Source organism: Equus przewalskii, chromosome 19 (genome assembly GCF_037783145.1).
Source record: "Equus przewalskii isolate Varuska chromosome 19, EquPr2, whole genome shotgun sequence".
Lineage (NCBI taxonomy): Eukaryota > Metazoa > Chordata > Mammalia > Perissodactyla > Equidae > Equus > Equus przewalskii.
This window is the reverse complement of record NC_091849.1, coordinates 56,294,793-56,307,745: the sequence shown is the minus strand read 5'-3', so window position 1 is coordinate 56,307,745 and position 12,953 is coordinate 56,294,793.

The following is a 12,953-nucleotide window of genomic DNA, read 5'->3' as shown; positions in this document are numbered from 1 at the left end:
ATCTTCTGGAATTGACTATGCTTTTGTGTCCTGCTGTTTGATTTTCTTTCTTTCACCCCTGTGGCACTGCATTTTCAGATGCTGGCCCTAACACAAAAGGAAAACTGTAACACAGAATAAGCTAAATAACATACTAGGACTAAGTAAAAAAAACTAAAGAAATTTTTCAGATAGTGCTGTTATGGTGGCTATTTCTTAAGAGGGGGAGAAAGTTACTTAGTAAGATCAAGGGTGCCTCTTGTGAATTCAGTGGTCAGCTTATTTTCCAAATTTAATTGTATCATAGGACTTCTGGGTTTAAGGCCTACTGATGTTGGACTCTCACTTTATATATGGAGAAAAATCCCAAGAGTTCTCTATAGATGGTTGAACTTTTCACTACAGAAAGTTTAGTTTTGTGGTTAAAAGAAACATAGACTAGCTAACTCTAACAATGAACCTACAAAGCATGTATGAAACATTTGAGGATGTAAGTTTTTAATCTCAGAGTCTAAAAACTATCAATATAGTGGCAATATTTTAAATACATATGACTTCATCTTTTAAGGTAAAAGCTGTGATTGACCGAAGTTTGTGTCCTCAACTCAAAAGAAAAGACTACTTTACTTGATTGTAAAATCTCATCAAAATAAAAATCTCAACAAGTGATTTGGAGCGACCTCTCAGACCTGATCATAAACTGATTCCTTCTTGCCTGATGATATACACATACATGTGCTTTCGAACAGGTCAGGTCCAGTTGCTTAGAAAACATTCATGTTGTCTACATAGAGGGTGAACCACTTTCAGTTCCTTGCACAGCCCATGCTGATTCCCATTGCCCTCATTTGCTCATATCGATATTTCTGGTCCTTATAACGTCTATTCATCCTTTAAGACTCTGCTCAGGAGTCACTTTCTCCCTTAGGAAACCTCTCATAGTCCTCATCCACACAGCAGGGTCTGTTGGGAGATGTCCCTGTTGTCTCTGTTTTGCTATACGAGCTCTTGCAATTCTCTTGCCTTACTCAGTAGCACAGTGAGAAACAATGACTGAGATCTTTTTCTGCCCCAAGCGATTACTAACTGTGGAAGGAATTACTATAGAAATGGATTCCAGTGAGAAAGTTAATACAGTCTCCAGGGACAATTTCAAAGATGGCATAGGTCTTGGTGTGAAATTACCATGCTCTTAGCAGTGGTAAGAGAGGCTGAACTATGTGTCTACTTTCTTTTAAGAGATTAAAAAAATGGAGCACGAAGGGCAAGGAGGGATTATTGCTGAAGGTGAGGGAAATTGTATTTAATGGATTGTCCCTCCTTGAAGCTAAGAAAAGGAGCATTTGTGCATAAACCAGAGACTGAAATGTTATTCCTGAGTGGACATCTGTTTAGCCACTGAGGTTATTGAGCCCCCCAATGTTACTGGAGGCAGGGGGAAGGAGAGTACCGGGGAGAGAGATGCTTAATGATATTATCAGGCAGAGAATGAAAAAGAATGATCCAGTGATGTTCCAGTTCTGGAGCGGTACAGAAGGTGGAATCTGCCCATTTCTACCAGCCTTAGATTGGAGGCCTCAAGCTGGACAGGGAGTCAAGATGTGTGGACCAGACGTAAGCAGTTTAATTGCCCTCAGAGGACAGTGGGAAGAGGAAATTGTTTTCCAAAGGATCATTGATGCCTGGGGAATCTGCTTGCGATGGAGTCTCCATCGGCAGGGCCTTTGTGGCTTTCACCATGCACAGTAAGTCACAGACAATGAGCCGGAACAGTGGGGAAGACCAACAGAAAGAGGGCAGCAACCTTGCAGGAGGAAGTCACGAGGGAGTGCTTTCTCCTCTGCCTTCTGGTGGCCTCAACACCGGAGGGTAAGACAAGAAGTACAGAAAGTCAAATGCAGCACAGTGGACAGTGGACAGAAGACAGCACAGCAGTCCCCTTCTCTAGTCCAAGATGAAGAAAAGCTGGAGCGAAGGAGGGAGCTTTGAATTAAATACGGTGACTTTTATTACTCTCTTAAAGACACACTTTCTCTTGTTTTAATTCGATAATGTAAATTACACATATAGCTGGGATAAAAATCTTATAGAGAGAATTTTAAAAAGAATAAAATCAGGCAGCAGAGAAGCGGATTATTTTACCCACAGCTACTGCTCCATAGAGGAGACTATTCAGTCTTTCTTTTCTATGATAAAGAAAATAGCTGTGGGTCAACTTGTTAAAGCAACAACTAGCCCAGAACTTTGTTTTTCCTCACTGGAAGTAGGGAATTCTATATCAGCACGTCCGTTACAGCCATAGCAGAGAGAAATTGCTTTTAGTGTGCTACAGTAGCAGGTGATTTTAAAGGAAAATATTAGAGACTTGAATATAAATCTCTTGATTTCTCAAATTTCTATAGATTTTTGCACTGAGGGTAGGAATAGAAAAGACTGGAACTATAAAAATTATAACTTAAAATATAACTCTAAGGTGACTTTAAATTCTTAACTTCTAGTAATTACAGACAACAAAGCTAAATGTATTTCTTGGCAGTTGACCTGGCTGGTCAGATCCCAGGAGCAAATGTGGGTGTGAATTGGCACAGTGCCCAGGAGAGGAGGGGAGGTTGATCACTCAATAAAGACAACAAAAAGAGGGAAAATCGGGACTGAGAACTTTCTATTTGAGATTCCTGAACTAGGTCTTCTCCTGTTAGGAGAGACTGATATTTCACAGCAGGAAACATGCGGAAATCGGTGTATATATATATATATATATATATATATTTATGGTATTTGTAGTTTATGTATGTTTAAACTAAATTTTTGGAAAACCACGTAGCTTATTTTCCTGCTTTTACTTCAAGAAATTCTTTGGTTTTTCTCACTTCTAAATGAAGTAGTTGCTTCAATAATTGTAAAAGAGAAATATCTGACCAAACGAGCATTTCCCATCCATATTACAGCCTTCGCGTAGGCAAGCAGGACACCGTAGTTCCAAGTACTATGGTAACGAGCACCAGAAACGGCCTGGCTTCTCATGCAGAATAAGACAATTTTTGGAAGGATTTTAAAGCAACCTTCCCACTCCCCACCAAAAAAATGCAAACTATGAAATTTTAGAGGGCAGGCTTTCGGTGCAGCTGCAGGGAACTAAGCGGCATGGATTGAATTGTGTTCCCCACTCCAACGGGATGCTCTTCACAGAATTGTATCAATTGAAATGCCTCTTGAGGAAGGGTAGGATTTTGATGGATAACAATAAAATAAAATGAAGGGGAAAACTCCATTCAAATCTTCCTCCTAGGTTTTGGGATCTTGTCCCTAGGGATGTATACACACACCACACACACACACACACACACACACACACACACATCTTTGAGAAAATCCTTAAAATATCAGTGAACATATCAATAATTGAACAATTTGAATTATTCCCCAATCAGATATATATTCACCAAGTTGTTAGTTAGTGTTTTTAGCTGCATTCGAGTTAGGTAGCATACTGTTGGGTTTTGCTTTTTTCGTCTATTCTAACAACAGTCTTTTAATCAGATGTTTAGCTAATTTATTTTTAATGTGATTATTGATATCGGTGGGTTTAAAACTACCATACTATTGTTTACTTTCTGCTTTTCCAATCTGTTGTTTCCCTTTTCCTCATTTTCTGTCTTCTTTTGTATTGAGCATCTTTTTATGATTCTATTTATCTGCTTTTTTGGCTTATTAGCTTCAATAACTCTTTGGGTTTTGTTTTTTTTTTTGGTGGTTGACTTACAATACTGTGTGTTATATACACATTTAACTTATCACAGCCTGACTTGAAGTAAAATTAAAACACTTCATGCCTATGATGGCAAATTTCTAACACTGTTCCTCCATTTTTCCCCTCTTCCTAGTCTTTGGGCTATTGTTGTCATACGTTGTTAATAGTGTCATAATAGCTAGGTTTTTTTTTTTTTTTTTTTTTGCTTTTAACAGTTGATTATCATTTGGGGTATTTAAAAATATTACAATTTATCTTTACTCACATATTTACATTTTTGGTGCTTTTTATTCCATTACGTAGATCCAGATTTCCATTTGATACCATTTTGCTTTGGCCTGAAGATCTTTTTTAAAATTTCTTGAATTACAGGTTCTGATGAAGAACAATTTCAGCTTCTGTAAGTTTGAAAAGTCTTTATTTCACCCTTGAAACAGATTTTTGCTAGATGTAGAATTATAGTTTACAGCTTTATTCTTTCAGGACTTAATGTTGCTCTTTGCTTAATGTTAATCTGTTGTCATTTTAATTTTTTTCTTCAATATGTAACGTGTCTTTTTTTCTATTTTTCTCTGGTTGTTTTATTTTTTTTCTCTTTGTCGCTGGTTTCAAGCATCTTGATCACCATGTACTTAACATTTGTTGTGCTTCCAGAATTTCTGAATGTACAGTTTTCATCAAATATAGAGAATTTGCATTTTTTATTTCTCCTATTCTCAAAGATCAACAGTTATAACTGATGCGTGTTGCCCAATGTCTCAAATTTATTATTTAATGTCCTTTATCTGGTTTTTTAGTTGTTTAGTTCAGAGTGCAAGATTGGTCCCTGTTATTCCTACTTGGCTGTATATAGACATTGAGCTCAGCAGTATTGTTTTAGATAATTTATATTGAAACTATTTCAAACTTACCGAGAAGTTGCTATATTAGTACATAGGACCCCAAAATATTCTCTTCACCCTGGAAAGGGAATTTGTTAGAAATGTGTAGCATTTATGCTCTCTCTCCACACACACACTCTCACACACACATTATTATTAGTTTGTTTCTGAATCTTTTGAAAGCAACTTGAAGACATGAAGTTGCTTTACCACAAACACTCCAGAGTGTATTTCATCATACATACTTCTCTTCTATGTGAATAGTATACATCCTCCAAGTCAGGAAATCAACATTGATACATCACTACCATTCCATACACAGACCCCATGCAAATTACTCCAACTGTACCAGCGATGTTTCCTTTTAATTTCTTGTCTGGGATCTGATCCAGTTGTATGTGTTACATTTAGTTATTTCTCTTCAGAGTCCTTTAATCTGAAATCGTTTCCCAGTCTTTTCCTGTGTTTCATGTCCATGAGTACAACCCCTATACTCTATATGAGGCTGGACGACCCTCAGCCTGCACCCATCAGTTTTCTCATGACCAGATTCATTTCATGAAGTTTTAGTAATAATATCACTGAAATGGTGCTATGAATGTCTCTGTGCACTATTTACAGCACATTATCATCCAATCCCTAGCGATATTAACCTTGTTCACTTGTTATGTGATATCTGCCAGGTTTTCCCATCATATTTTCACTACTTTTTTCCTTTTTAGTATTTTGTGGGAAGTGTTTCCTAGTTACTTATCAAACTTATATCCTTCAATTTTATCCACTGTTGAATCTCATGTAAAATAACACTACATGTAATAGTTGACTGGGAGAGGAAGAGAAGGAAAAGGGAGATGAGTCGGAGGAAAGATGACTTGGGAAGAACAGAGAGGCAGGGAAAAGAAGATGGCAAGTTATAAGATGATGGACGAAAGTGAAGACAGGAAGAGAAGGGAAGATGGGAAGAGAAGGCAGAGTATTGTTTTTGAACAGTTTCTATCTCACTTTAAAAGAAAGTAAAATCATGTTGACTGTAAAATACTTCTCTTGGGTTTACATCTGACTGAACTGCAAATAAGACATTTATTATTTAAAATATTGTCCAAACAATTGCTGTGTAGACTTAGAGATAGAAAAAAAGACAATTTGTCTGTTAATTATGACCCAAATCTAGTCCTTTTGAGAGATGCTGGAATGTGTAAGAGCTGAGGGTTTCTAGAGGAGCAGCTCAGCATGTTATGTGTGCTGATTATTCTGTACGAGTCCCCAGCTAATGTGACCAACTAAAGTTCTGTGGCTTAGGATTTGGGTCATGAATTTTAGTCATTAGGGGAAAAGTAATGTGTGGCCAGGTGACACAATTGGTAGATGCCAGGAAAAAGGGTAAGGGTAAAGAAATACTCGTTCTTTCGCTCTTCCACGGCAACCCACACAAGCTTCAATTATGGCTACTGTAACTCCTTAACGGACTCTAGACTATGAGTTTGCATATCTAGTCTGTGATTTCTCTGTGGGCAGAAAGCCTGTCTTATTCATCTTTATACGCCTTGCACTTAGCACGTACCTACCCCATCGTAGGAATTTAATACATAATTTCTGAAGAAGTAAAGAATGACAGAAATTTTGTAGTATAGATCTTTCTGAATTAATAGGACAGCATCTGGGACTGAGGTCAAGGAGTAATTGTCCAGAGCCCCCTGGATTTGTGGTACGGCAAGCAGGAGAGCTTCCTGGCAAGAATCACTCTAACTACTGCCAGAGTAATATTGCTACCTTTTAATGCTGAGAAGTTTTGTGACTTGCTCCACAGCCTTCTGCTTGGCTGGATCTTCAGGATTTGAACTGCTTTTGAGGACCTGTGGCCAGGTTCCCTCACAGCAGTATCTTCAGTGTTAGGGGCACCTTTTCCAGATAAAGAATAAACCCTGAAAAAGAATGCAAATGTCCTTAGAGGCTGAAACACAATTCATTCTCTTTCCTGTAGTGATTAATCTGTGAGGCGCAATGACACACTATTTAATGGCATTGGCATCAAACAAACCTGAGTCGAACTCCAACTCTGCGGAATCTTAATCAAGTAACCCTAAGGCAATTTATTTAACCTTTTTATGTCAGTCAAGGTCCCAGCAGTCAACACCTGGCATACTCCAAAGGGTGTAATTGCAGAGAATATAACAAGGGTGTGCAGAGCTAAGGAAATAACAGAGGGTAAGCAGGAGCCAGAACTAGCATCAGCAGCAAGATGTTCCCCCCTGACACCTGAAAAAGAAAGGCAAGGGAAAGAAGGGTGTTACCACATCACAGAGGCAGCTGGAGATGCAGAAGCTGGACCACTGATTTGAGCAGTGGTCACAGAGAAAGGCAGTCTCTGCCAGAACCCTAGCAAGATGAGTAAATATCCTGATCTCCCCTCTCACATTGCATCCCCTCTTAGTTCTTCCAACTTCCAAACTCAACTGGAAGCCACATGGCCATGAAGCCTAAGAAAAGAAGTCTTTAGGAGTCAGGCTTTCAAGGTGCAGAACATGGCAGGAAAACACAGAGAACAGATCTGGAGGGAAACAGAGAATAAAGATATCCCCTAGTCATCAATTTCCCTTCCTGTAAATTGGGGATTATAATCATCTCCTTCTCAAATATGAGGGTTGAATGAGATAGTGAATGCAAAGCTTTTAGCACGAAGCTTAGTGCATTGTTAGTATCTGTTAAGTATCCTCTGAAAGTTGCCCAAGGCTCTGATCAGAGGGACCTTAACTTGTGAAAACAATTCCTTTCTAATTAGTCACTTATTTCGAAACAGAGAGAATAGAATTCAAGAATGTGTCTTCCATTTTCAGGATGGATATACACACATAGTTCAGACAGTTGCAAACATTCCTGCCACGAGATTTGGATTCAGAAAGACCCAGGTTCCAATCTCATCTCTAATTTCTTTACTAAGCATTTCATGTGACCTGGGAACTTGTGTATTTTATATAAGCCAAAGTTTTTTCAATACAAAAATAAGGGAATAATAACCACTACCTTGCCGATGTGTATCAAAAAAGAACAGTGTCTAACACATAATAAGCACTCAGAAGTTAGCCACGTTATGCTTTCATTTCACTAGAGAAGCTAAATACGTTATTACGCACTATACTGCATAAATAGGTGTAATACAGACCTTTATCTTGTCACTCTGAGTGTTTTCTTTTTTATGTTAAAAAGAATTATATTACATGGATAATTAAAAACTGTCCACAGATCATCCTACATTGATATTTCAGTATTTGTGCCTTTGAAACTGTAAGGCAAATATCCTAACACCAGACACTGAGATTAATGTTAATATACAATCTACAAAAAGGCAGCGAATGTCAATAATCCTCAAATATATTTTTACGCTCTCCATTACCAAATAGCAAAGATAACAGGTTGACTCCAGATGTTCTCGGTAAAACGCCTTCCTGTTCAACCTGACTTTATTTTCCCCCAACTAAGCTATACAGAGTCATTTTGGACAATTACACAATTTTCTTTGCTCTGCCTGGTCGAGAGACACTAGAGGGAAAATGTTTGGGGAAAAAATAGAATCATTCTACCGTTTCTTAGAGGGAACCAGCAATATCACTAAGTGAGAAATGTCCTCGATGCAAAAGAATGTGCCAGTGATGAGCATATTTACCGTTCCTGATGACCACATCAAGCCCGCCCGCATCAGCATTCAGAGCAGCACCAAGACCTGCAGGAAACCATTCCATTTGTAAAAGGTCAAACATTGGTAGCCCTAAGCTTTTGAAATGAAGCAGAGAAAACAATTTCAGAGCTATTTACTACCCTGTTGTCTGACAGCTTTTGTCCCGGCTTCCAGTAAGAGAGATTTGCTTTTATAGTCACAATCCTTTAAGTAAATACGATGCTTGTGGCTACAAAAATGCATTTGATTGCTTTCTTTGAGTTGTAAGGCTTTTATCTTGTTTCTAAAATCATAAAGCCCACGAGGCATTGCATTTTTCCAGGAGTATTGACTGATGTCCATCCTATACATTTAGGTAATCAGATAAGGGTATAGATGATGATGGAGTAACTTTGGTAATGCAGGAAGGAATTTATAATACATGAAGGCTCTTTTACAGTGGAAGCAACGTGCCTTTTGGAGTGTGGAAAAATTGTTATTACTCTTTGGCTGTAACATTTTGCATTTCTAATACACTTCTTAGCCTTTTTGTTTATTAACAAGAATATGCTTAGAGGTCCTTCAGCATTAACAGAAAGAAACACATATACAAATTACCAAACTTGTTGTCATATCTCTAGAATACTGTTTTGAAAGAAGAAGAGTAGTAAATACAAAGCAGACAGAAGCTTATAGAAAGTCAGGTGCAGTTCCTATCAGGAACTGATGGTTGGAATGCATTGTATGTGTTCTTTTAAGAAAATAAAGTCACAAAGAAAAAAATTCAAGAAAATGGCATCGGTTCAACTTTAAAATTATTTACATTTAAAGAGAATATCATAATGTATCGATTTCATAATCTTTCTGGAAATTAATCAATTCACATAAACATTATTTTAAAAGAGCATTATTACTACTCTCATTTTGTAGTGAGAAATTTAAAGGATTATGTGACTTTCCTGAGGTCACATACTAGATAGGAAAAAATTTGCTCTCAGATAGCAGGAAACAAGAAAAGAAAAGAAAATAGAATGATTATTCTCAAACTTTTTCTCTAGACATGTTTAAGTTTTTGTACTGCTGTAAATATAATATAGAGCTTTCTGAAATCCACTCAGCTGCTAGGAGCTATTTTAGCCAACAATTATGATATGTTCCAAAGTAGTCAGCTTTGTTCAACATATATTTCTGTCCATGTTGTATAAGAAACTTTGTTAAGCTACGGAACAGAATGGGACTAAGAAAGACAAGATTCTTTCCTTTATGGAGTTCAAAGTCTTACAGGTAATTATAAGTGTAGTCAATACTACTAAAGAAGTAGTAAAGGATGTTATTGTAGCATACAGATAAAGTCTGAAAGTCCTCACTAAGGAAATTGTATTAAACTGAAAATTAAAGGGTAACTAGGGATTAACAGACAAAAGGAACAAGTGACTGTGGTTGCTAAAGAGAATAAAGGGGCAGAGGTGAGTGAGGAGAAGAGCATTCCAGGTAAGGCCGCAGCTTACTCAAAAACTCAGAGTGAGACAGAAACAAGAGTGCACTCAAGAAACCAAAATAAGTCCGAGAAGTCGAGTAAGGCTGGAGCATAGGGTTTATGATGGAGAAAAGATGAGGCTCAGGACATAAAATAGACTAACTGGCATTAGGAGTTACTGAATTAACTCAAAGGATCATATTGTCAAATCAGACTCATAAGAATCAGCAATCTTATCTACTATCAAGCTTTACTAAGAATATTAAGGATATAAGTAATATCAAGAACGAGGTGAAACAGGGAGAATTTGGGGACAATCAATACAACTCCACGGGTCCTTCTTGACACATTAGAATGTGTTCTTTGGCTGACATTTAAAGATGAACTATCTAATGATGCATGGGGTTATCATTTACACAAAAAGGAATTACTTTGGTCATTACATAGCTTATATAACATTTCCCCTGGAGCCATGCCCCATAAATCCAGAGTTCAAGTTTGTTTGTCATAAACAACTCTACACAAACCTGGTATATTCTGCTAAAGGCATTCTATAGTTAATGACTCTCCCACTAGTAAATATCAATAACATGCTTGACAGCAGATCTGTCAATAACCTGTTTACAAGGGGACTTGACCAGGTCATCTTTCTTTCTACTTCCAGGACATTCCATGGTACAGTGAGAATGTATCATAGGCCTGCTGTTAATTCTTTACTTTCTATCTACAAAATACATTATAGAATTTACACATTATCATGAAAACAGTGACAAAGGATTAAAAGACTTTAAGCCTGACATGTAGACTATGGTAAAATATGGAGAATAGTTTGAAGAAGGAGAAAATTATAGTCGGGGAGACCAGTTGCAAGCTTTTGCAATGGTGAACGTGGCTTGGACTAGGGTATCCCACAGTGGTGTCCAAGAGAAAAAGGCAGATGCAAGAGCTGTTTATGAGACAGAATCCATGGGAGATTAATCAAACATAGGAATGAAAGAAAGTAAACAGTTAAGACTCTCCTATATTTGGATGATGGGGCCATCAGCTGAGATAAGTAAACATTAGAAGAGAAGTGGCAGTCAAAAATATGGTCAAATTTAGATATGTCAAGTTTGAGGTGGTTGGGAAATGTAAAAGGGAAGATTTCCCGTAGGCAATTGGATAAATGGGTCAGGAACTCAGAAGAAAGCCCTGGGCTGGAGAGATGGGAGTCACTGGCATAAAAGTATTCATCGAGGCCATGGGAATGGATGGATCTGTCTAAAGAGATCAATTAGAAAGACCGCCAGAAGAAAGCTAGCACATTTTAAAGAGAACAGAGTGGATAAGGAGAACAAAAGGTCCCTGGTGTGGAATTAGGAAGCTAAGGGCTGACTTTTAAATAAATAAAAGAACGTTTGCGTAAACATCTTCTGAGCATCCAAGCAAGTGAAAACGATCCATTAGATTTAATAATATGGATGGGACATTGGCTTAAAAGCCAAATAGAGACATGGAGATGGATTGGGTAAATAGTTTCTCACAAAGGTTGGTTGTCAAGTGGGGAGCAAGATAGGGCTGTAGATAAAAAGAGATATGGGTTCAAGGAAGGATTTGTCCTTAACATGGGAGAGTATGTGTGAATGATTATGTAGAGCTTCTGTAGAGAGAAGGTTAAAATGGAAAGACATCTTAGCTCTTTCTCTAGGCTATGTTCAATTTTGAGACTTGTACCTCTTTCCGTATTCCCCCAAACCAGCAGAGGGCTACACATAAAAGTGTTTAGGGAATATTTTTTGAAAAGGAATACTCTGAAAATTATAATCTATAAAGTCTAGGTCCAGATTAATTCTTTGTTGGTTATATGCAAAGTAAAACTTCCAACAGGACTTGTGTATAACTGTCCAGTGTGCCTTTACAGCACTCTTTTCCTGTTTTTTCTTTTTCAATTTGCCAAATCTAGTGAGCATGTGTGTGCTGGGGGAATAAAATAATCCATCTATTTTAGCTTAATCAAAAGAGCTAGAAAAGAAAATCTGCTACGCAAGTTATTATAAAAGACAATCCCAATACAGAGAGCTATTCTATTGACCTGCTATTGAATTATCCACACTACTCTCCTCTTCTATTTTCATGAATAATGGAACAATGACTATATTTCAAATCAAAAAGGACTGATGTGCATTGATATATTGATATACTCATATAGGTCCTTAGGATTTAAATATGAAAATGTTGGCAGGAGTAAAAATATTTCTTTTTAGTTTAAAATAATAATAGCAATAATAATAATAGCATAAGAATAATCTCTTGTTTTTAAAAGAGATCATATCACTGATTCATCTTCAGTAAGATTTTTTCCTGTAGGAGGGTATGCATTTACAGTAATTTACCCCTTGGTAATCAATGGCGTTCAGTGGAAAGATTGCTTATTGAATTTAGGAACCAATATTTAAGCAGGGAGGAGAAGAAAGATATTTGAATGTGAAGAGGATCACAACTTATCATTCATAATATCATTTTTAATCAATTGAACTTATTAACGCATTGTAGGACTTTCAAGAATCACTTTTAATTAAGAAGAAATTGCTATTTTACCTTTTGATTGAGAGTTAGGAAGTTCAAGATTTTTGACCTCATCTAATCAAGGGTTACTTAGCATTTAAGTGCAGAATATCCATAATATAATATCTTTTCAATGAATTCACTGAGAGAAAAAAATCAGAAATGCTAAAACATAAAACAATTGCCAAGCAAGATAACATTTCTTTTTGTTATAATTGTACTGATCTCATTATTGCTCTCCATTGTGAACATCTCTAAAATGCCATCAGCTTTATGATGCTATAAATCTGGAAAATGCCTTACAATGAAATAATGGTCATCTGTTTCTAGATTAAAATGGTATTGTAACATGGGGCTGAGATGCATGAAGTTGTTAACTCCTATTTAAACAAAGGAAAAATCCTTCTCAGATTTGATATTTCTAAAATAGCTAGGCACTTAAAGAATTTCAAAGAGGCAAAGAGGATTCTTTTTCTTCCTACATGGGGAAATAAATTGAGATGTAGAAGACCTCTTGATCCATTCTTGACTACAGATATGATTGGAAAGAAACAGTGAAAAGTGTGAAAAGTTCAGTCATTACTTTTAAATTAATAGATGAGTAATTTTTGAGTAGGTATTCCCAAATAGAGTATGCATAAAATGAATTAATATGTATAAGACAGAAGC